This window comes from Rhipicephalus microplus, unplaced genomic scaffold, assembly GCF_043290135.1.
Source record: "Rhipicephalus microplus isolate Deutch F79 unplaced genomic scaffold, USDA_Rmic scaffold_854, whole genome shotgun sequence".
NCBI lineage: Eukaryota > Metazoa > Arthropoda > Arachnida > Ixodida > Ixodidae > Rhipicephalus > Rhipicephalus microplus.
In genome coordinates this window covers 1-19,100 of record NW_027465407.1, presented here as the reverse complement: position 1 = coordinate 19,100, position 19,100 = coordinate 1, and the positions used below count along the sequence as shown (strand labels likewise).

Below are 19,100 nucleotides of genomic sequence, written 5' to 3'. Positions count from 1 at the left end.
ATTCCCTATACTTGTCATATGTGAACCAAACGTATCAACACCTTGTGTATTGTCCGGTTATGAAGCTTTTTGTTCAGCCGCTTGCGAAGAACGAAGCAAAGTAATTGTTTACATTCGCACAGACTTGACTTATCTTTCGCACGACTACATCGACTACATTTTCCGACTACATCGACAACGATAAGCGCGACAGTTGTCAGTCAGTTCAGTCAGTCAGTTCAGTCAGTGAGTCAAACATCAAATAGAGGTGGCTAAAAAAATAGAGGCGGCCAGTCAGTCAGTCAGCCAGTCAGTCAGTCAGCCAGTCAGTCAGTTCAGTCAGTCAGTCAAACATCAAATAGAGGCGGCTAAAAAATAGAGGCCGCCCGTCAGTCAGTCAGCCAGTCAGTCAGTCAGTCAGTCAGTCAGTCAGTCAAATAGAGGCGGCTAAAAAATAGAGGCGGCTAACACTGTAGCTGTCGTCGATGTCGCTACCGCTACCATGTGTATATTTCTTAACCTGAGTAGTATGCCTTTGTTCCTAGGCCACCGGTACCTGGGTCCCGGGTATCCACTGCGCAACGGAGATCTGGTGGACGAGGACGACGGCATAGCCAAGTCGCTCGACGAAGCCTACGAGCGAGCCACAAGTCACGAGGACGTCTTTGCGGCTGACCAAGCATCTGCAGCTCTCTTCTTGAACGACTTTACACGAACTGGTAACTGGCATTCTGCATTAGGTGCGGTCGGTCTGGGCACGAAGAATATTGTAGAACAATACGTTTTGGCCGTAGCCTCCATGGAATGCCAGGAGATAGACGGAAACGTGCACATAATGGGCAATCAGATACAGCAGACGCAAAGCGATACCAGCCTGACTCAAGCACCGGCGACGCCAAAATGTCGGCGCAGATGCAATCAGACGCTCCCGTTCGTCCAGGCGGAGCAGGAATTGGAGGTGACGGGGAAAATTCCGCAAAACTCGTTCAGCAGATTTTGCGCGTACCTCGCGACCACGGAGTGGTCACAGTGTTTCATGACAGCAAAATACTCACCACATGGGCCTATGCAATGCTGAAGACGAATTTAGTGTGTGGCACCGAGAAAACGTTTCCAGGAGTTTTAACTAGCCTCTCACGCTTGCCAGTGGACCGACCGTATCTTTACATTCCTCACGGCACCTACCTTAACTTACCATCTCACACAAGAGCAGTGCGTTGCACTGTCAAGGTTACTCCCCATGGTCTACGCACTCCTTGGAAGACTGGCTCTTCAGTTGTCCAACCTGTGAACTCTGACATGCTAGTTTATGGTCTTAGCTCCGTCGGATTGAGCCACTCCTTGGATACAGGCATGTGCCGCGTTAAGAAAGGCGAGGCAAAGAACCCGATGAAACCGCAGTCTTACACTCCGTTTCAAGAGAAGGACCACGCCGATCTGGCTAAGAGCTACTGGGGTCTTCAAATCACGCCGGGAAACGAGGAGCGAAATGGCGACGACGAAAGAGCATACCTGCGTGCATGGGCGTGCCGCGACACAACTTTGCCTACGACTTTATTCACATTGACAAGGCTAGTCCCCGCTTGACCAAGTTTGTCAACCAGTTTCCCTTCAAAGGCCACGTGGGCACACCCATAGTCAACTATGAGTATCCGTTTGGCGCTGAAGCGTGGCTAAAGATGGCCCTACTTACAACACGGGGAATGAGTTGCTAACTCGAACACACCTAGGCCTGCCTACTGACGTTGTATCCTACACTACTAGCAACCTGTCAAACTACGAGTCGTACGAGCAAAAGCCAGATCTGAACGTCACCATGCGTCTTCGGCTCGACGATATGCACACGCGCCACGTGAAATATTTAGACCCTATGGAAAATGCTTGCTTTACCCGTGGTTTAAAACCAATGATACATTCCAACATTCAGCCGAGTTTGAGTTTTGGTGTGTTGGCGGTAAGCAAGTCGAACAAGGACGATCCCGGCAGTACTGAAACTTTCCAAGATATTGCCGCTTTTTTTCAAATTCATACAGAATTGGTGGTTCATTCTGACGTGGACACCATAGTAGCCGACAGCGTGACTCTGCCGTCAAGCGTGGGACCATACTTGCGTCACACCAACGAAAACATCAAAGCAAGTTACAACAGCCTCACACGTCACGGGCGTCCAGTAAACTTTGCTCGCACGGAGACCGAGGTGACCGAACACAAGTCCGAGCTCCAAAAAGTGGCGGAAGCGCAGCGGCGTTCCTTGGCCTCACTGCATTTTCTTCCACAATAAAAACAAGATGAAAGAAAGCTTTTCGTTTGACTTTTTATTACTCGAGCGTCGCTGTCGTTGTCGTCGAAGACTAAGAAGGGATATGTTTAAATATATATATATATATATTTTCTCTGAGTGGAGCTACAACGACAATGACATACAAGAAAAAATATGTAGTGCTTGCAGCCCTGCTTTGCATAGGGCACTCACGGAATATTAACTAAACCAACACCTTTGCATAATCGTCTCACAAGGGCTTGAGCATATTAACTACTAGTTGCACAACGGCTGGGTTTTTTCATAGTTACTAAACCAACGCCTTTGCATAATTATCTCGCAAGCGCATTGCACATATTAACTACTAGTTGCTCAAGGGCTGGGTTTTTTCATAGTAACTAAACCAACGCCTTTGCATAATCGTCTCGCATATTAACTAGTAGTTGCGCAAGAATTTCGTGCAAGCGCGGTGCCACCACGAGAGGTATATAAAGGGGTCTCTTGCAGCTCAAAAAACGCAGTCGCCAACCGGATGTCCACTCAGGAGGACCTCAGGCGGACACTAAAGGCGCCTTCGGTAAGACCCTTTTTTTACCTAATTATACTATACTCTGAATTGTTGCTTTTTTGCTCTTTGAATAGAACCACGTAAACGTCAGCATGATGAACAAGAAGACGAGGTACCGCTATATTACCAATTGGAAGTGCTTTTTGGTGACGCCATCTATATTCCCAGGGACAAACTACAGAGTTTATTGGTTCGAGCCACGAGAACCGTGCCTATGACATTAATGAAACCATGGCGACACTTGCGGAGCCTGATCGAGGCGTGGGAGAGGTATGAAATTCAAATGTGCCCGAACCAGGAACAGGGTCCAGAGGAGATGGAAAAAGTTTACAATCCACTCCACGCTGGGCATTGCGGTTACACTCAATTCCAAAACGAAGAAAGCTTGTGCACGATGTGTTTCCCGCTCGAGACGACGAAGAAGCTCAGACAATTTGTAATGACATTGTCAGAGGATTCGAACAAGGACCCACCCAGTACGGAGTCGCAGCCGTCGCACTCCACACACGAGGAACCACCCTTCCACACGTCCACGTCATACACGACTGCAGTTGGAGCAACGGCACATGCCGATGTGTTATTTTCGCTGGCTTCGTCAGACGACCAAATCGCTCGACAATTTGGTCTACAAACGCCAGCGCATGGGACCTCTACAATCTCGTCCAGTATCTCAATAGTCAGCCCCGACTATTGGAATACCTTAAAGTGGGAGGAAGCGATTGGGGTCGCGACATTAGAAATGAAGTTTTGGGGCAATTCCAAGGTCCTGGACACGAGCCCGGCCGAGTTTTGGAAATACTGCACCCGAAGCTTCCGCATTCAGTTGCATGTGACGACGCCCATGGAGGTCAGACGAGCGGTGGAGATGCTGACAAAGTATGCGCAAGAAAGGGTACAAAGTGCCGAAAACGTGCAAAAGGAGCGTCGGAAGAATTCATCTACGACTGTCTACGCGAAAACCCCGTATCGCCGTTGAGCAACATTGTGCGCACCTCCAAGTGGCTGGCAGACCCGGTATTTCAGTTTATTCGCCTGGACGACAAGCGCCTTCAACGAGCCATCCAAGTGTTCAATGATGAGATGTGTTCGTACTCCACCCTCGACTTCATTGAAATGTACAAGAACACGCAGCCACTCTTTGACGCCCCACATGGCGACCTCGCTACCTTTTACATGGATGTGCCCGCGTCGTTTGATGCCATGATGGAACTTTTAAACTTTCAGTTTCATGGCATCCACGAGGAAGTGTCGGCCTTTGTCAACAACTTGTATAGCTTGGTCGAGAAGGCGAAAAAAAATTGCATGGAAATCGTGTCCCCTCCGAGTGCAGGCAAAAACTTTTTTTTCGACTCTGTTCTTTCATTTTACGTTAACCGCGGTACCATTCGCAACTTTAACCGCTACACTAGCTTTCCACTACAGGACACCGTGGGCCGTCACATCCTGGTATGGAACGAGCCAACCTGTGAGTCATCCACTTTCGATACTGTCAAAAAAATTTTTGGGGGTGACGTAGACTCGGTGGCTGTCGAGTACACTGCTGACTAGACCATTTCCAGGACACCCGTCATTGTGCTCTCAAACAACGAGGTGTTTCCAGAAGACGAGGCCTTCAACCACCGCATGTGGCGCTACAAGTAGTGGGCGTGTCCTCCACTGAAGAAATACGACAAGAAAATTCACCCGATGGCCCTGGTGCTCCTTTTTGATACGTTTGTCATGAAAGAAACATACGTCGGCACGCGTCAGCTTGATCAATAAACAGTTTTTCAACCTAACATCCTGAGTACTTGGTCAATGCTTCGTATTTTCCGACTACATCGACAACGACAAGCGTGACAGCTGTCAGTCAGTTCAGTCAGTCAGTTCAGTCAGTCAGTCAGTCAAATAGAGGCGGCTAAAAAATAGAGGCGGCCAGTCAGTCAGTCAGCCAGTCAGTCAGTCAGCCAGTCAGTCAGTCAGTTCAGTCAGTCAGTCAGTTCAGTCAGTTCAGTCAGTCAGTTCAAACGACGACAATCAGTACGTGTGTCTTCGTGTAAAGAAGAATGCAGTTTCGTTCACGCTTATTGGTTGATATATATCTCCGTCATCGCGATTTCACTGCGACAGATTAAAAGACATCCTAATGAGGACCGATGGGCCTTGGATCATCACCGGTGACTTCAATGCCCTTCACATGCTTTGGGGGAGCACTAGGATGAATGCCAGGGGCCGGAACATTGTTACATTTGCTTCCGATTACGACCTTTCCATTATGAACGATGGTACCCCCACGTACCTGCGGGGTCTCACGTATGGCAGTTGCCTTGACCTGACATTGGTGTACACGGTGCTTCTCTCACAAAGTTAAATGGTTTTGCGATATTGTGACTCATGGAGTGATCACATACCCACCTACGTGACGATCGATGGTATCATAAAGAATTTCTCTTCCGGTGTTGTAATTGGCACTGACTAGTCGATGTTTACATCGCGTGTTGAGGACGCTTGCCAAGAAGGCCTCGCCTGCAGCCTGGAAAATACATAGCGGGAGCTATGCAAGCGTCCAAATGTTTTCCATTTGCGTCTAAAATAACACAGTTTGACATCGAACTGGAAAGATTACGAGCTATACGAAGGCGTGTTGAACGACGATACAGACGCACAAGATCAATTTACGATCTGAGGGAAGCAAGGCGGCTCCAGAAAAAGATTCAACGACGCATTTTACAAGCTGGAGAGCGAACGCTGGAAAGCATTCTGCGAATCTGTGGACCCTCATAAACCGCTGTCATATATCTGGAGAACAGTTCGTGGTCTTCGCTCCTCTCCGCAACAATGGCACCCTTTTAAAGCTTTGGCACTCCATCATGGAAAAACAGAACTCGAGATAGCTGAAGAATTTTGCACGAGAGTTGCCGGGAATATTATGAACGAGAGGATCGACGACGTGATCGTTCCTGAGACGCGATTACCAGAAATAAACATTCCATTCACCATGGAAGAACTGGAAGGTGCTTTAGTCGCTTCTAAGCGCACGTCATCGCCAGGTCCTGATAGTATTACTTATAGTGCGTTGAGACACCTTGGACAAAAAGCCAGAAAAGAACTTTTAACATGCTTCAACAACTCCTGGCTCAGCGGCAGTGTTCCCCGAGAATGGAAAATAAGTCGATTAATACCACTTTTGAAATCGGGAAAATCATTAATGGACTTGACAGCGTATCGCCCTATTGCCCTCGCAAGCTGCCTCGGAATAGTGATGGAAAGAATGGTCCTATTTCGTCTCGAGTGGTACTTGGAACGATACACCAAATACTCTTCTTGCATGGCAGGCTTTCGTCGGGGCCGCTCCTCCATCGATTGTGTGCTTGACTTATCGACATTTGTTCAACAAGAAAAACGTCGCAAGCGCATATCAGTGGCACTCTTTCTTGACGTGAAGGGTGCATATGATAATGTAGCTCACGATGCCATCCTCACTTCTCTCGGAGCAATGGGCATTGGTGGACGAATGTTTCATTGGATAAAAGATTATATAACTGGCAGATGTTTCTTTGTGCAAACATATGAGGGTACAACTGCTGAACATTAGACCTACTGCAGAGTACCTCAAGGAGGTGTTTTAAGCCCCACATTGTTCAATGTTGCCCTCATTGGTCTGGTGAAGGTTCTGCCAAAGTCGGTGTGCCTATCCATATACGCCGATGATATTTGCCTATGGAGTGCTGCAGTCACTCGCCCTCAGGTGCGTGCACGAGTACAGCGGGCAGCAACCCTCACAACAGCCTACCTTCAGAAACAAGGCCTAACTATATCAACTTTGAAGTGCGCGTTGATGGCGTTTACACGCAAACCAATGACGCGATACCCTGTTTACATCAATGGACAGAGTGTCAAATATGCACGGACGCATCGTTTCCTGGGCATAATAATCGACAGAAGTCTTTCGTGGAGCCCACAATGTGCGTACTTGAAGAAGAGACTGCTATCTATTGTGCATATAATGAAATTCATGTGCGGGAAAGCATGGGGAACTTCTGTAGCCTCCATGCTACAGCTGTACAGGGCCCTATTTCTGGGTCTATTGCGCTACAGCTTGCTGATACTGACTAACACTTGCAAATCCAATACTCATTCATTGGAGAGTTTGCAGGGTCAGGCACTGCGTATCTGCCTAGAGACGGCCCCGATGCGCTTCTGCTTATGCCACAATCATGCTTGCTAAAGACCATCCGGTCAGGACATATAGAGTTGTGGATTGCCTCGGAGCGCACATTCGACAGGCTAGCCGTGTCCCTGACCACAACTTGGCCCTTCTACCCTCCAGAAGACCACGTGCTACGTTTTCAGACGTCATAGCCAAGCACCTAAACAGCATTGCATAAGGATATACGCCAGCTGCGAGAATGGCATGTCCTTTGTGGTGACTCGAACAACCGCAAGTACGTCTAGAAATTCCGGGAATCAAAAAGAAAAGCAATCACTCCAGAGTAGCATTGAAGCAAGCAACACTGCAAATATTACAAGAGTTGTACTTAGACCGAACGCAGATATACACTGATGGGTCCGTCTCGTCCAGCAGCTCATCAGGTGCCGCTGTAATTCCGGCTGCAGCAATGACAATCAAGTTTAAGTTGTCGCATATGACTACATCTACGGCATCAGAGCTTGCTGCTATAAGGGCTGCTTTACAATATCTCGTTCAAGAACGTCCAGGAAAATGGGTCATATTCTGTTATTCGAAGGCAGCGCTTCAGAGTTTGCAGTCTGCCTTGCGCAGGAGGAGTCATGACCAGTTGGTACAAGAAATAAGAAATTTCCATCATGAAGCTCTAGCACGAGGGCACGATATTATATATCAATGGCTGCCTGGAGATATCGGTATTACCGGAAATCAATTAGCCGATGATGCAGCCCGCTCAGCCCATCAAGGAACCCGTGTAGTCCCGATTCCTCTATCAAGGAATGATGCATCAAGACAAATTTATCTACTGGCTCAAGATCTCACACGCATGTTCTGGTCGTCTACCAGCTTCCAAAGGTGTCAATTTTATGAACTGGATCCTTCACTCAAGCTAAAGCTACCATCAAACTTTCCCGCTCCGATGTGACACTGTTATGCCACCTTTGGTTGGGTGTTGCATTTACAAAGGTGTACTCCTTTCGCATTGGTATGGCAGACACTCCTACATGCGACTACTGTGGAGCTGAAGAGACCATCGAACACGTCCTGTGCAGCTGCGCTTGCTGCGACACACAGCGATGCCAGCTCCGGATGGTTTTGAATCAATTGACCCCGGACCATTTTGTGTGCAGAAGATACTAGGACCTTGGTCATCTGCCTCAGTTGCGCAGAAAGCAACTAAAGCACTGCTAGTTTACCTAAAGGCAACAAACCTGAGCGACCGCCTGTAGACTGTGTGTGCTCCGCGAGTGTGCTCGTGATTGTGTGTACCTTCTCATCTCTCTACAACCTCTTTTCTCCCCTTTATCCTTTCCCCAGTGCAGGGTAGCAAACCGGATGTGCGTCTGGTTAACCTTTCTGCCTTTCCTTGCATCTTTATCTCTCTCTCTCTCTCTTGATCTGCTATTATTGAGAGTATAATTCTGTTTTGTTTATCAACTCTCGGCTCTGACTTGTTCTTTTGGCCACAGCCGGCGTCCGCTGGCGCACCAAAAAAGGACCACTTTTAAATTGCCCACGCTTTCGTGGTGCGGTTCGGGGGGGCCGATACTTCGGCCCTTGGAATTAGCCCGGCGATCACCTCCCGAATTAATGGACCAGTGACAATTAATCTGGCGTCCGCGACGAGGACTTTCTTGGTGCACAGTGTGTCCAAAGTAGTAGGAAAGAGCCTCGAGTTGTTGATAGTGCTATCGGAACGATTTTGTGTGTTGCCCAGTGTTCTCGTTAACGAGTGCAATGGAGTGTTCCGATAGACTGATTTAGGCAGATACTTTTTGCACGCGGCAAGGTTTTATTTGCGAGACACAATGGATCTCGAAAAGTTAGTAAATCTTCGTGAGAAGATGGGTCTTTCTGGCGCCGAACTACGGAAGTGGGTAAGGCAGAAGGAGAAAGAGGCGGTGGAGAGAGAGGTTGGCAGCTGAGAGAGCCAAGGAAGAAAAAGCTGCGGAGTTGGAGAGAGAGAAGTGGGCAGCCGAAAGGGCGAGAGAAGAAAGAGAAGTGAGGGAGCGACAGCTGAAAGAAGTAAGAGAAGCGAGGGAGCGACAGCTGAAAGAAGAAAGAGGAGCGGAGATGGCTGAAAGGGAACGGCAGCGGCAGCACGAGATGGGAACTCGAGCGGCTCCGTTTGCAACAGCGAAGTGAAACTCCCGTTCAAGCTAGAGTTGAAAGCAGCAAACGGGAAGATCATGGCTTCCGCTTGAACCCAAGCAAGCTGCTCGTAGCGTTTGATGAAAGGAAGGACGACCTTGACGCGTACCTTCACAGATTTGAGACGATTGCAAGGAGCCAGAATTGGCCGGAACATCAATGGGCAACTAACTGCTTTGAGTACTTGCTTGAGTGGTGAAGCGCTCAGTGTGTACGGCAGGCTGACGCCGACCGATGCAGCCAACTATGCAAAGGTGAAAGCTGCTTTGCTGAAGCGATTTAGATTTACTGTCGAAGGATTCCGGGACAGATTTCAGACAGGAAAGCCAGCTGATGGTGAGACGGCTACGCAGTACGCCACCCGACTTAGCCACTATTTCGACAGATGGATTGAACTTCAGGGACAGCGCAGGAGTACGATGAGCTTAGAGGGCTCCTAATTAGAGAACAATTTCTTACTAGTTGGCACCCAAGCCTCTCGCTGTACATGAAGAGAGGAGAGCTAAGTCACTTGAATACATGCTTGAATTAGCTGATCAACTCTTGGAAGCGCAAGGTGGCACTAATTTGGCCAAGGTCAAGAAGGAGTGTCCTGAAGATTTGAAAAATTCGGCACCCGAACAAAAGAAGCGTACACCGGAGAGTGTTCCGCGATGTCTTTAGTGCAACCGAGTGGGGTCATCGCGCAAACAACTGTCGTACTAACTTTACGAGCCCTACGGTAGTAAAATGTTTCAAGTGTGGTCAGACTGGGCACAAAGGAGACGCATGTCGTAATGGAGGCGAGTCAAACTCACCAGGTATCCTGTGTGCTAGCAGCACAGAAATCCGATGGTGATGCCGTCACCGACGGATCCGTAGATTTGAAAAATGGGGAGAAAAGTCCTATTGTGGGTGCTGTAATGACAAAACAACCAACCGGTGTTACGAAGGGAATGCCAACGCTGTCTGGAAAACTTGCGGGCAAGAAGTTTACGGTGTTAAGAGATACCGGTAGCTCCACTGTTATCGTGCGGAGAAATTCGGTGCGGGAAAGTTAGTTAACAGGCAAAACGAAACTGGTTTGCCTAATTGACAGTACGGTTTGGATGCTTCCCGAAGCAGAGATTGAGGATGAAACACCGTACGTCAGCGGGAAGGTTACCGCTCTATGCATGACGACCCCCTTGTACGACCTCGTCATCGGAAACATCGACGGGGCGCGAGGGCCGAATGATCCAGAACATTTGGGGGAAGACCCGAAGATGGAGCTTCCGCTGACACAGGGACCGCGAGATTCAGCGGAGAACAATCCTGTGAAGGATTTCACTCGAGCCCAAGGTGAAGCCTGGGCGCAAGAGACAGTGCATGAGAACATCATCGTATTGAATGAGTTCACCTGCTGGGCAGCTGGACTTACGTCGGCACGACCTCAACCGACCGACAGTGCAAAGGTGACGGAGTCGGCCATCCAGGCCAAATGTCGGGAGATGAACAAGCGGGTGAATAACCGGACAGGATCGGTTGAGCGTCATGACCCGTTAACAATGTCGGAAGTGAAAACCATTGCTGAGATGCCGACTCAGATAGCGTCGTTGAAAAGGGGTCGCCGAAAAAGAACGTGAAAGCACAAAAAGAGATCGAGCGAGCACCACAAGAAAGGACGCAAGCGCCGTTCGAAATGCACATGATAAGTGTTAAGGACGAATCAAAATGTGTTTGGCAGTACTGAGTGCAATATGTTGTGTTAATGTTGAATTGCTTCGAATTGCTTCGAATTGCTTGCTAGTAACCCTAGGAAATATTGCTTGCTAGTAACCCTAGGAAACTGCTCGCTAGTAAGCCTAGGAAATTTTGGCAGGTCGCAAATCCCAACCACTTATGCACTATTACTATCACTAATGAAGCAGGTGACGTGGCCACTGACTCGGAATGTGCCGACCTGTTTAATAGAGCTTTCTCATAGGTTTTTAGCAAAGAAACTGACCTTCCACCCCCGCCACAACCTACCGCAGTCAGTACTTCCATGCCGCCAATCCTTTTTGTTGAACCCAGAGTTTTGGCAATCATTGATAAACTTAATATATCTTCATCATCAGGTATCGACAACATAAATTCGAAATTTCTAAAGAACACTCAACAGATCTGTGCAAAAGTTTTGTGTCTACTTTACTCGCAGTCTCTTTCCACGGGTGAGCTTCCTAGTGATTGGAAACACGAAAATATCACCCCAGTATTCAATTCAGGTATTAGAGAGTCACCCCTCAATTACCGACCAATTTCATTAACCAGCATTCTATGCAAAATCATCGAACATGTCATCTACACCCGGACTATGGACTTCCTAGACTCAAATAACTTTTTCAATTCCGCGCAGCATGGCTTTCGCAAAGGTTTGTCGTGCGAGACTCAACTGGCTATGTTTTCGCACGACTTGCATATCAACTTGGATTCCAACGTACAGACTGATGCCATATTCCTGGACTTTGCGAACGCATTCGATAAAGTACCCCGTAAACGCCTTCTGTTGAAACTTTCCCGCTTAAACCTACACCCCGACGTCCTAAAGTGGATTCGTGAATTTTTAAGTAACCGCACTCAAGCTGTCTTTGTTAACAATGCTACCTCTACTTCATTTCCGCTAACATCTAGTGTCCCGCAGGGGTCGGTTCTGGGCCCGATTTTATTCCTGATATTTATTAACGATCTCCCAAATCTCCCAACTCTTGTATCCTGTAAAATCCGAATGTTTGCCGACGATTGTGTTCTTTACCACACTGTTTGTAACGCTTCTGATCAATTAGCTCTACAGAGTGATCTTAACAATGTAAAACAATGGTGCGATGATTGTCTATTGGAACTTAACCCTCACAAATGCAAAGCCTTATCCTTCACCCGCCGCCGTTCTCCACTTGTTTTTCCATATTCCACCACTAATGTTCCAGTTGAAACTGTTAATTCTTTTAAATATCTGGGGGTCACACTCTGCCACGATCTTTCATGGGGTTTGCATATCACGAAAGTCATATCATCGGCAAACAAAACATTGGGATTCTTGCGACGTCATCTACGTTACGCACCTAGAAATGTAAAATTATTAGCTTACAAAAGCCTTGTTACAACTAAACTTGAATATGCTTCCCCAATCTGGAGCCCGCAACAGGCCTATCTTGAAGACGCCCTTGAGTGTATTCAAAACCGTGCCGCTAGATTTATCAACAATTCTTACTCCCATGACGTCAGCGTATCTTCACTAACGGCAGAACTTCAACTGCCCTCCTTTCCCTCCGCCGCCGTATCGCCAGTCTTTCGTTATTTCATAAGTTTTTTCACAGCTCGATGCGCATGCCACCTTATTTTGTTCCCCCAGCGCACATTTCTCAACGAACTAATCATCCTCTTCAAGTCGGACGCCCACGTGCACGCACCGTTACCTTTTAAACATCATTTTTTCCTCGCACAGCAGTTGGCTGGAATGGCCTTTCAGGCCACATTCCTGCCATTACTCGTACTTCTAGCTTCACAACCAGTATCACTAATCATCTTTCACTTTTGGACAAACAATTGTTTTCTGCTCAATTTTTATGTACCCACCCCGTATGTAATGCCCCGCAAGGGGTCTTTAAGGAAATAAAATGAAATGAAATGAAATGGAAATGTGGGTGTTAACCTGTGTGACAACTGTATGTCGAGCGAGTCAAAATGTTTGTTACGGTGATCTGATGTGATGTATTGTACAATTGTTGTAATGAAAGAACTTTGTACATTTGTATTGTTTGGAATATGTGCTGGAGTGTTGTACTCCTGTACCTGTGGTTATATTTCATGTGTTGTGAAACTGAATTGCAATGTACAATTGTATTGAGTGATCTGTTGTGAATGTGACGTGTCATGAGCGACGGACTATGTAACAGTCTTTGAGAGTGTGGGGACTGTTCCCACTCCTTTGTGTGGTTTTGAATATTATGGGATATTATTCTTAAAGTGGGGGGCAGTGTCACAAAACAAGTGCTCAAAAAAGGGTGCACCGCCAAATTCTCGCGACGAAACGCCGGAGTGACGCCACGAGGTCAACGATAAAAAAAACAAAACAAGCATCCAAGGGACTCCCCAGGCACGCGTCCCTTTCCCTTGGAATCGTAGGTTCGCCGACGAACCTCCTCACCCGCCATCGGCAGCCGAGCAAGCCCTCGAAATTTCTAAATAGAAACGGGCGTGGTGATGCCGGGTTGAGTCATCCATCGCAGACGGTCCTCGTGCCGTCTCGTGCTTTCTCCCAGCCTTCGCTGCGCATCGCGTCGACGAAAAGATGAAAATTTTCTGGAATCGCTCTCGGAAGGTATTTAACCGAGCAGTGGAAATGGGAGATCAGGAGAAGACGGAAGTTAGCGCCAGAGCGCGTAGGGATTCCGCCATGTAGTCGGCGAAGGTTTTGTCTGTAGAGACAAAACAGGAGAAGAAGATGATTTCCTCCTGAGGTGTGACGACTCGAGCTACAGGCAATAGTGTGTGTCTACCGCTATCGAGTGAAGACGCGTGGCAACAGCTGCGTGTGTGAAGCTGACGTGTTTCCGGCGAAGAATTTTAAAGCTTGGGAGAGTGGCCACTTGAAGACGCGAGGTTTCCTGGAAGAGAAACTTCGGGATCACTTGTAGACGCGAGGTTTCCTGGAAGAGAAACTTCGGAAGCACTTGAAGATGCGAAGTTTTCTAGAAGAGAAACTTCGGGACCACTTGAAGACGCGAGGTTTCCTGGAAGAGAACTTCGGGAGCACTTCAAGACGCGATGTTTCCTGAAGAGAAACTTCGGGAGCAGCAGATCGACAGAGGTTTCCTGGAAGAGAAACTTCGGAGGCAGCAAAACGACGACAACGCTGGACTTGAGTGATTCTTGGAAGAGTATCATTCAGACTTTTGTTCCAAGAACTTTGGACTGAATAAGTTTTCTAACTTTTTAGTCTTTGTCTTGGTTGTTCAATGCATGCGACTGCATTGTAGTGCGTATTGTTGTATGTACCCGTTGTTTCGAGTGTGGCTGATTGTACTGTGTAGTACGTTGCTTGGTTGGTGACATATTGTATTCAACTATTGTGGAGTGTGCATACTTGTGTATTGTTTTTGATCTGCCATTATTGAGAATATAATTTTGTTTTGTTTATCAACTCTCGGCTCTGACTTGTTCTTTGGGCCACAGCCGGCGTCTGCAGGCGCGCCAAAAAGGACCACTTGTAAATTGTCCACGCTTTCGTGGTGCGGTTCGGGGGGCCGATACTTCGGCCCTTGGAATTAGCCCGGTGATCGCCTCCCGCATTAACGGGACCAGTGACACCTGTGACGAGGGGAATGCCTTGTGGTGCGTTCGTGTGGACGCAAGTACGCACGGCACAACACACGTGAGTCAAAGAGCTGCTTCGCATCTAATAAACCTAGTTTCAAAGCTCCGTATCTCCGCCAAAGGAGCAGTGTCGGCGGTCACAAGAACAAACCGCACTGCAGATTTTGCACTACCCAAGGCACATCACCTGATAGAGTGGCGTTCCGCACTGGTCCACCGCGCGGTTCTTTGCGGAGACTTTCTTCTTGCACTGCTATCAAACTCAAGCATCCATCATGCTTCTATTTTCGCGTCGCATTTGAGGACTACTTATGTGGATACACACAAGGGTGCCTATGTAGTCACCCGAATACATTCCTCATTGCAAGTTGGCTAACAATTGGTGTCCTACCTGTATTTGAGCTGCCTGCAGTGCGTTTAACCTCCATGTACGCGAGGTTCTAGATGATTGAGAATTTTCTGCGTACTTTTCACGATGACCGCTACCATTTGAACAACAAACATCTTGTCTAGACTAGAACCGACGTTAAACTTATGTAAGAAGAATCATACAAGTTGGCTTTCTGGAATACAAAAAAAACTCTAGAAAAACAATACTCGTGTTTTCAACTAGTTAGAAGAATATGTTCTTGGAGAAACTGTATTTATGCTCTACCCTGTTCCCCAGACAAGTGACGACTATCAATGGACAGTCGAGTGCAAGTGAAAGGGCAACTTCACCTTCTTTATAGCATTTTTCTTTTTTTTCAGAGAGCTTTTGACTGTTTTTCTTGTAAAAAAGACATTCTCTCATCATAATATCAAACATCGCTACTCTAGCCATCACGTTGTGACCATGAACGATATAACTCAAAGATAAAGCAACAACCACCCCTACTTTTCAAGCACATTGCAAAAAAGGTGACAGGCAGTACTGTTTTCATCAAGTTTCTCGAGACAGCTTTCTCAAATACATTTAATGTAAAAAACATCAAACACACATGTCAAGAAAAAATGGCAGCATATCCACGCACTGAATGATGGATAGTGGGCCGAAGCATCCGTCCGTCTATTCGTTCTTGCTTCCGTCCATCCATGCGTGCGTCTGTGTGGCCGCCCGTGCGTCCATTCGCCCGTCCGTGCGTGCGTCTGTTCGTGCGTCCGTCCCTGCTTTCTTCCATGCATTCGCTCCTGCGTCCGTCCATGCGTCCATCTGTCCGTGCAGCCATCCGTGCGTCCGTCAGTGCATCTGTATGTGTGTTCGTTCGTCCATCTATTCAACACACCAAGTACCACCATCTCGCATCTTTACATCATTTATTCTCCATATACAAGCACCGCCATCAATAGGACATTCCAAGGACTAAACGAGAGGTGGCACATGCACACTTTCTACGGCTTGCGCTTCGGATCTACTTCCCACCTTTAACCACCTCGAGTTCATGGTGTATACTAGTTCATTTTATTCATGGCACTGCGGCTCAACACTCGCTAAACCTTTCTAAAACTAAGGAGGGTACACCCAGCGAGTATAACGTATTAACTCTTTCTTGTCAGATAGTGCTCAATGTACATGCCAATGGCTGCTAATGGGGATCGCCGTGTGCGCGTTAACTAAAAGCCGAATGCTCCTGCCTCTCATTCCCCCTTAGCAACCGTTGGCATGTACATTGAGCATTATCTTTTATTGTTCAACAACGTACAGAAGAAATCACTCACCGGCACCACAATGGAGGACAAAATGTGTACTTGTTACGCACTACAACGGCTACGAGAAACGAACAGGTGCCGCTATAAGAACCTTCGCCCCTAAAAAAAGCATTATGAATGTCATGTTACAAATAAACAATCAAGTAAGCGTTGGTTTCCAATATTTAATTGCTACGTGAAAACTATTTTTCAGGCAGACGCGACAGAAGGCAGCGTAAACAAGAAAAAAGGCACCAAAAATAGGCAGCATATCCACGGAGTGAATGATGTAGAGTGAAGCGAAGCATTCGTCCGCCCATGCGTCCGTCTATGTGACCATCCATGCGTCTGTTCGTGCACCCCGTCCCCTGTGTTGGTTCATGAATCCGCCCCTGCGTCCGTTCATGCATCCATCCTTGCATCTGTCTGTGTGTCCGTTCGTCAATCTATCAACACTCCAAGTCCCACCATCTCGCATTTTTTATCATATATTCCCCATATAGAAGCACCGCCATTCACTGGACATTCCTAAGACTAAACGAGTGGTGGCACACGCACACTTTCTTACGGCTTGCGCTTCGGGACGACTTCCCACCTTCAACCACCTTGAGTTCATGGTATATACTAGTTCACTGTATTCATGGCACTGCGGCCCAATGCTCGCTAAACCTGTCTAAAACCAAGGAGGTTACGCCCAGCGAGTATAACATAGCAACCTTTTCCTGTCAGATAGTGCTCAATGTACATGCCAGTGGCTGCTAATATGAAATGAGAGAAAGGAGGATTCAGCTTTTAATTTCTTACGGCTTGCGCTTCGTATCTACTTCCCCGCTTTAACCACCTCGAATTCATTCACGGTATATACTAGTTCATTGTATTCATGGCCCTGCGGCTCAACGCTCGCTAACCCTTTCTAAAGCTAAGGAGGTTACACCCAGCGAGTATAATGTAGCTACCCTTTCTTGTCCGATAGTGCTCAATGTACATGCCAATGGCTGCTAATGGGGATCGCAGCGTGCACGTTGACTAAAAGCCGAATGCTCCTGTCTTTCATTCCCCATTAGCAGCCAGTGACATGTACATTGAGCGCTATTTGTTATTGTTAAACAACGCACAGAAGAAATCCCTCACCGGCACCACCTTGGAGGTCAAATGTTACACCTATGTCGTGTATGTGCATCGGGTGGTTGCGTCCCACGAGGGACGCTCAAGCCAAGCCATAAGGCGCAATGATGACATGCCCGCTCAGACACTGGCTCGCTACCATCTGGGGTCATCACTACGTGTCTTCTTGCCGGATAGCCAAATAAACAAAGGTCCCCAATCAACTGAATTACCATCTTTGTATCGAGCCCTTCTGGCATTTCACCGACGTTTGGAAGCTACGTGCCCAGAGATAGAGGTGGCCGATTCTAAAGTGGTGGACACAATGGCCGCCCTTCTACGGCCCTTGGTGCCCCAGCATCGTCAATCTGTATTGAACCGCGCTTGGAAACCAATAACTGCCGCAGTGTTGCCAGGGCACCTCAGAGACTTTGTCTGGAGGTTGGGCTGGGCTTGCTCCCCACGCGAGATCGGTTGCAGCGATGGCAGGTAGTTCGCACTTCCACTTGCCCCAACTGCGTCATGGTAGAGACCAATCGACATGCGACGTTTGAATGTGTGGTTTCCCGCCTTTTTTGGCGTGCGGTTAATACTGGTTTTCGGGGACAGGGTGTGCGAACTTTCGTGTCCAACGGCCGATTTCCGCGTAGCCGCTTCTCCGCTCTTTTAATAGTTGCGGGGCTGTTCAGCCTTTGGAGAAACCGATGTGAGGCCGTAGCTGCCAATTGCCGCCGGCGTGCCTTGTGGCCGATACTGGGGAGAATGAGACGAGAGATCCTCGCGTTCCTCTCCGAAGAGCTTTTCTTCCTCGGGGAGCAAGAGTTTCTGCGGCATTGGTCGTGCCCTTTCGTGAAGGTGGAACACGAAAGGATACAACTCATTTTTCGACCGACTTGGTGCTAAGCAGCGCCCGTTGAGTTGTTATATATGATTTCATTTGTTACAAATTGTGTTTCATTTGGATCTATTGTATCGTTATACCCTTGTATCGTGATATCACATTGAATATTTGTGTACATGTATGCCAACATAATCATGTATATTAGAGCAAATGTCTTCACTGTAACGTAGTGATGTTAGTCGTGAAATATAGATGTGCCGATGTATATGTGCCCTGTTACTGAAATGGTATGAAGCCTTTGTGTTCTGTACATGCTGTAAATAAACTTTTTCTAAACAAGGCGCTTCGCTGAATTGAGTTGAGGCCCGTTGAGTTGTTATATATGATTTCATTTGTTACAAATCGTGTTTCATTTGGATCTATTGTATCGTTATACCCTTGTATCGTGATATCACATTGATTTTTGTGTACATGTATGCCAACATAATCATGTATATTAGAGCAAATGTCCTCACTGTAACGTAGTGATATTAGTCTTGAAATATAGATGTGCAGAAATGTATGTGCCCTGTTACTGGAATGGTATGAAGCCTTTGTGTACTGTACATGCTGAAAATAAACTTTTTCTAAACAAGGCACTTCGCCCCTAAAACGCCACGCGCGCGCCTCTTCTGCCCCTCGAAAACGCAGCCTCCACGTCCACCAAAAGGTCTTGTCTGGAGCACTGTTCAAACTTAGCTGACCTTAGCTAGTGATTATGCGTACCATCAAAAGTCCCCATTCTGCCGGAACCATCATTTTTTCTGCTCTGGTTTGCTCAAAGGCCCGCTACTATAGAGTTTGGTAAATATACACTAGAAAGAACACTGGCGCTAGTGTCTATGGGAGCTGCAACGCATAAGCGCTTCAGCGAGCATGGGAATTATGGATATGACATAGATTTGTCTAGTATTCGTATTTAACCTTCGTTTTTGCTTCGCCTTACTTTAAGCTGCTTTGTCATGGAACAATAATAGGCAAATGTTCCGCCGCTACGCTTCACCACCTC

At 47.4% G+C, this 19,100-nt stretch overlaps 1 pseudogene; it reads left to right on the top strand.

Annotated features, from left to right (window-relative positions):
* The first annotated feature begins 524 nt into the window (after positions 1 to 524).
* On the top strand, positions 525 to 4,585 carry LOC142795773 (uncharacterized; annotated as a pseudogene).
* Positions 4,586 to 19,100: the final 14,515 nt, after the last annotated feature.